Below are 6,000 nucleotides of genomic sequence, written 5' to 3'. Positions count from 1 at the left end.
TAATCCTGTGTGGTGTATTTTTATGGTGTTTTCACTATGATACTGAATGATTTATTACATAAATTCTTTACACATTGCCTTCTAAGTTAAGCCTGACTGCTCAGTGCCAAGCTACCAGAGGGTGGGCACAGGATAATGTGGATTGTGTGTGACTTACCCTGACTAGGATTGAGGTCACTACTTGGACAAGGGTGTATACCTCTGCCAAGTAGAGACCCCATTTCTAACACACTTTAAACCATGAGGCTTTGAACCACACCTCTCTTTTAACCCACCAATAGTAGTCCAGTACAGCCTACAAAATAGAGAAGCACCAACTTGACTTCCTCTTTCTTTGCGAAAGCAGTCCATAACACTGATCTGGAAGAAGAAAGGGGTCCAACCGGAACTCCTAGAATGGCTTCAAATCCAACCGAACCAAATTAACAAACTCCTGCAATCAAACTGAAAAACAAGAGATCCAGAAAACTTTGCGTCTGTTTAGAATCCGTTCCTGAAAAGAAAAGAAAGTAAGAATCCTGATGCAGCCCCAACAGGCTAAATCAAGGGAGGGCAAAAAATACAGGTTAACAAATCAATGTAATGCAAGCACTACTATGATCTGACAGATTACCTGTTCCACCGGGTGGGATAATCCTCGCTTCCTTGTCCCTAATAGAATCTAAAATTCTTGTCGCAAAGCTAGAAAGTTTGGTATTCTATGTCAGGACCGGAGGCTCCGATTATGCTGGGTCAAAGCTGATCAACAACCAATGAAGAAACATGTACAATTGGTTTATAATAAAACATTGTGCACATGGAATCATTCGCCCAAACGGCCGCACAAACTTTATCTTCCAACCTAGAACCCAAAGTAAAAGCTTTTGAAGCCATGTCTTCCCTGGTGGAATGTGCACCATAAACAGATACATCAATGCCGGCTTCAGACATAACCCAACAGACCCAACAGGCCAATGTTGCAGCTGACAGCAGATGAAAAGGTTTCTGAATCGCAATCAGAAGAGGACCTAAAGGATCACTTCTATGACTAGCCGTATGTTCCTCATACACCTTTAAACACTTAGCCACACATAGCTTATTATTGTGTGGAACTGCAGGATAATCAACAGATGTAGACATACATTTAGTCCTCCTGGAAATGAGAAAGGAGACTCATGTAGGAGAAAACAATCTACCTACCAACTCTAAAGCCCTCACATCGGAAACCATGTGGCATGAAATTAGAAATAATAACATGTTCAATTTTGTTGACACTTGTTTCATCGATAACAAATAGTTGTCAAGCCAGGCAATCGAGAAAGATAATAGTACATTCACATTCCACAATTGTGAGTAGCACGGTTTGGGTGAATTGGCCACCCTAATACCTTTAAGCAGTTTACACACTAATGTGCACCCACAGGTTTACCATATCTCCACTCATGTCCTGCAGAAACAGCTGACCTGAAATTGTTTACTGACCTGTAACATAATCTAGATTTGGTGCACTTAGAAAGAAAGTTTAGAACATCCTTGAGTTCAGATCCCACAGGATCCACCTCTCCTCGAAGGCACCAACCCACCCACTTCCTCCATGCTAAAGAATATCTCTTGCGGGTGGATGGAGCCCAAGTTTGGTGTATAAATACGGCAGTTGAAGATGAAATGCCTTGCACTTGGCCATGTCTCCCGATATTTTCCAAGCCGTGAGGGTCAGTTGGCCCGCTAATAGAAGAGGGTGGGGGGATCCCATTGGGTCCATGAGGAGATGAGGAAAGACTGGGAGAAGAAAGAGAAGAGCAATAGACCACTCGAAAGGGAGGGGAACCATGGCTGACTCTTCCACACTGGAGTTATAAGAATCAATGATGCAGATTGGCGCTTCGTTTGCGCTGCCACCCTCGGAATAATTGCGAACGGAGGAAAGGTGTAATTCATCTGACTCGACCAATCTTGCAGGAAAGCATCCATTGCTAGGGCCAATGGATCTGGTTTCCAACTGAAAAATCTCAGAATTTGCAAATTGAGATGAGATGCAAACGGATCAATGTGACAATGGCCTAGAAAAGACATGATCTTACCGAAGACAGACGGATGGTGCTTTCAATTGCTGGAGTACATCAGGAACCGAGAATTCCAATCTGCCACCAGATTGTGTTTCCCTGGAAAGAATTCTACCACCACCATAATCTTCTGGGGAAGGCAAAAGTGCCAGAACTCCCTGGCAATGGTCGTTAATAGGCGTGACCTGGTCCCTCCCAGGTGGTTGATATAACAAACCGTTGACACATTGACCATCCTCAATAGAATACAACAGTAGCTCCTGATAGGTGAGAGGCACTTGTTGGTGAAGGAGCCCACTAAGAGCTCCAGGCAGTTTATGTGGAGACGTAGTCTGATGGACAACCACCGACCTCTTGTTGAAAACTGTCCGCATCTCGCTCCCCAGCCCCAATGGCTGGCATCTGAGTCTATCACCACGTCCGGAGTGGCTCTGAAGATGGCTCTGCCATTTCAGGCCTCCATGTGTGAGAGCCACCAATGAAACTTCTCCTGGGCTTTGACAGATAAGGGAATCAGGTGATCATAAGAGATACCCTGTTGCAGATAATGAATCTTTAATCTTTGTAAGGCTCTGTCATGCTGCGGTTCCGGAAAGACAGCCTGAACTGAGGAAGCAAGTAACCCCACAATCCAGGCCAGGGACCTCAAAGAAACCGTCTGTTTTGACAGTGTCACCCTCAACTCTCTCTTTATATACTTCATTTTCTGTGGTGGGAGAAGCAGCTGGGCCTTGACGGAGTCCACCTGAAACCCCAAAAATATCAGTTGCTGGGAAGGAATCATGGAAGATTTTTTTAGATTGATGACAAAACCCAGATTTTGAAGCAAAGAGACTGTCCACAACAGATTAATTAGCAGAAGAGATTGGTCTTGCGCTAATAGAATCATATCAATTTCTCTATAACCTCTGTTGGAGCCACGGAAACTGCAGCCATATGCACCTGTTGCTCTGAAAGGGTAGAAACCTGCCAGTGCTGGGTTGTGTGCCATGTGCACCTCTTGCTCTGGAAGGGTAGAAACTCGTCTGTGCTGGGTTTTGTGCGTATCCTCTGTGCCTTGGTTAGGCTCCTCTCGAAGAACTTTGTTGATAACCTCGGACGGTTGGCTGTCCTTGAAAAACAACCTCTCCTTTCAAAAAGGGGGTTGAGCATACGCTTGAGAGATGATCGTGACTTATTTAAAGAAGTGCTCATGAATTTCGCAATGTCTTTTACAAAGTGATCCCCAAACAACTTCCCCTCGGCAAGGGGTCCCGCTTCAGCTGACGCTAGATCAACAAGTTGAGTCAGTTCGTAATAAGACAGATTTTTATCTTTCGGAAGCCAGGGCACAATTTGCGTTGCCCAAGAAACAGAAGACCAGTTGGGTCCATCTGGCACGCACATCTGGGTGAATGGAGGACCCTGTTTCTTTAGCTTGAAGGGCCAATTCCAAAATATTAGCCAAAGGACCTGACACATCCAGGTGTTTACCTAACATGCCCAGAGGGCTCTGTCTATACCCTTTTTTGGGTCTTTGTTGTATTTTTTTCAGGAAAGTCACCATTGTGGCATCAATCTCAGGGGTGACAGCAGTCTTATAAGGTAGATCCGGCAGATCTGGATCTTGACTCCTTCTCAAAGCTTTTCCTGATATGTGATTGCATATACTTTGCTACTGCTGGGGAAGCACAACAGTCAGAGGACCTGGGGTGAACAATCGCTGAGAGCTCAAAAGTGAAAGGGGTGGATGAGGAGGGGGAATGTTTGTGCTTCCTGGAGCAGTTATGGGCTTTATGAGATTTCTGTGAAGATGGGGAGGAATCGGAATCAGAACCCTATGGAGGGGGAGGTGGAAAGAGGGATAGTCGGCTTAGGGGCAACAGCCGCTTCAAAAGTATGCTCGGGAGGGGTTGATTGGGAGAGTTTGGCCAGAGTTCCAGAATGGGGACATGGCTGGTCAGAAGAAGGGATAGAGGGAGTGATAGAGGGGTCCCCAGAGGGGAGGCAGGGGGGAGATAAAGGTTGGGACAGCTCATCCAGACATTTGAATAAAGGTTGCAGAGCAGAAGAAAGTGATTTGTCTACAGATTTCCGGACAGAGAAGTCTATGACTTGTTCCATGCAGGGGTCATTATAATAGTCCTCATCTCCGTAAGGACCATATATCTCAATGCCCTGCTCGTATGTCTCATAATCAGACATGATAGTGGCAATCTACCACAAACTATTGGTCCCAGAGGGAAGCAAGGGTCTTCTAGATATGAATCCAGATAAACCAGGGAGGAAAGCTTTAAATACACACAGACCCAGATCTAAATATTGCAGCCCCAGTCTTCACTAGGCCTGGACGTCAGTGGGAGTGAAAGCTGGAAACAGGCAGAATTGAAAAGTTGCAAAAATTACTATTGATCTGATCAGATTATAATATTATAAAGTTGTCCCTTCCATGCAAAAAAGACTGTTCATACCGCGATGGTGTGTCTGATTGATAATTCCCTGTTATTGCAGCCCTGGGAGAGACGTCTTCCAGTGTTCAGAGAGGTCAGCTGAGTGTGTAGAGCGTTGCAGCTGCCCCTCCGTAAAACCAGCATGCGTAATCCGATTGGGCTACGCTGCGCAGCATCGCTCCCAAGAGGAGGGGGTCTAGTGCTGTATGGCAGCGCAAACTGCCAGGGTAGATGGAAACCAGGGAAAACGGAAGGGCAGAGCCTTACGGGCCGGGGAAGCCTGAAAACAAATAGGGATTAAATAAAAAGAAAAATTAGGCGAAATACACACCTAACCGAAAAGAAAGGAACGCTGACCGAAGGGGTTGCGTGCTGTGAGCGGTGCGCCGCAATGAGAAAACCACATGGAAAAGCAAGTATAAACACAATAATACCAAATTACTTTACTGTAATGACCAAAAAACACATAGAGATGCACTTACATTGACTGCGGAGCAACAAAGAAAGAGGAAGTCAAGATGGTGCCTCTCTGTTTTGTGGGCTGTTCTGGACTACTATTGGTGGGTTAAGAGAGAGGCATGGTTCAAAGTCTCTTGGTTTATACTTTGTTTTCTGTTTTTACTGTTTTCTTCTTGGCTGCTGTTTATGGAGTAGTAAAGATTGAGAAGCATAATTGGAGCCACTAGTCCTGACATAGAATCAACTGAAATGCAAGATACTGTGTGCAGAGCAGCACTGGTGACTTCCACAGTGCAGCTTATGTTGTGTCATCTCCAAGCAGGGGGTCTTTGAAAGCCCAACAAATGTGAGGAGATAAGAACAAGGTTTACAGGCCTGTTAACAGAAAGTGAGCACTCCTAAGGATACTGTAAATATGATTTTGGCATGGGAGGGAGGAAGTGAACCTGGACAACCTTATCCAGCAAATGTAAATTAAGAAAACGTGAGTTACAAACCTCAAAGCCAATAGCTAGCGGGTAGAATTAATTCCTTGGTCAGCTTTCTGAAACTCCCCAAGATGTATTCAGACTGGTAGTCTGCGACCTAATAATACAGGAGGAGAATGCCAAGAGCCCAAGACAGTACTGCTAGTCAGACGAAAATACAGAAAAGTACACTCCAATATTGAGCCAAGTCACATGCGAACGTACCGGCCATATCCAACTGGCATGAGTTTCCTAAAATTCAAGTAACATTCAGGCGAGAACTGAAAATAAATAGAATGCTGTCACATCTATTTTATAAAACGTTGGACAGTGGCAACGCGTTCATTGGTAAACGTGTTTTCCAATTGAAATAAGAGTAGCCGTACCTTAAAATGTAAAAAAGGGACAAGATGTATGCCACAGAAAGATAGATCACGCTCTTTTATAACGGCTAATTTGCTTTCCATTCTGTTTTTTACTCCCCAAACCACAATCTATTGGTTTATTTTACAAAAAACTACAAAGTCCCCGTTTAAAGATGGAGGCCAACTCTCACACGAAGACTCTGTTTACCTTTTTTACGATTTTACTCTCTATGTGAAA

This window comes from Pleurodeles waltl, chromosome 9, assembly GCF_031143425.1.
Source record: "Pleurodeles waltl isolate 20211129_DDA chromosome 9, aPleWal1.hap1.20221129, whole genome shotgun sequence".
In the NCBI taxonomy this organism is placed as follows: domain Eukaryota; kingdom Metazoa; phylum Chordata; class Amphibia; order Caudata; family Salamandridae; genus Pleurodeles; species Pleurodeles waltl.
Note: the sequence above shows the minus strand (reverse complement) of the source record.